Genomic DNA, 533 nt, shown 5'->3' with positions numbered 1-533 from the left:
AAAAAAAAAAAAAAAAAAAATAAATATAAATATAAATATAAATATATAAATATGTAAATATTAATATTTAAAGATAAATATATTTATAGATTTATATAAATATATAAATATATAAGTGTGTACATGGATATGTGGAAGTGTATAGGTTCTATGTTGTACTGGGTTTGCCTCCTCATCTTCTTGCTGCTGATGCAGCAGCAGCAGCAGCAGCAGCAGCAACAGCAACAGCAGCAGCAGCAGCAGCAGCAGCAGCAGCACTGAGTAGGTGTATTTCAAAAGCATGCGGGGTGAGTATATGATGTGCAGCAGCAGCAACAACAGCAGCAGCAGCAGCAGCAGCACCATCATCAGCAGCAACCACAGCAGCACCAACACCAGCAGCAGCAACAGCAGCAACAGCAGCAGCAGCAGCAGCAGCAGCAGCAATAAAAAGATGATTCCTGAGTATTTGTGTTTGTGTGTTGGCTGTGAAGGTGCAGCAGCAGCAGCGAAAACAGCAGCAGCAACACAACCAGCAGCAGCACAACAACACA

At 41.5% G+C, this 533-nt stretch overlaps 1 protein-coding gene across 1 annotated transcript in view; it reads left to right on the top strand.

Moving 5' to 3' along the window:
* EMH_0017710 (uncharacterized protein) overlaps positions 1–533 on the top strand; it is a gene marked incomplete at both ends in the record, with an annotated part of 3770 nt that overhangs the window by 2716 nt on the left and 521 nt on the right. The gene's annotated exons all lie outside the window — the stretch shown is intronic.

This window comes from Eimeria mitis, genomic scaffold (genome assembly GCF_000499745.2).
Source record: "Eimeria mitis Houghton genomic scaffold, Emh_scaff612, whole genome shotgun sequence".
Classification (NCBI taxonomy): Eukaryota; Apicomplexa; class Conoidasida; order Eucoccidiorida; family Eimeriidae; genus Eimeria; species Eimeria mitis.
The sequence above is the reverse complement of the archived record's forward strand: the minus strand, read 5'-3'. Positions and strand labels throughout refer to the sequence as shown.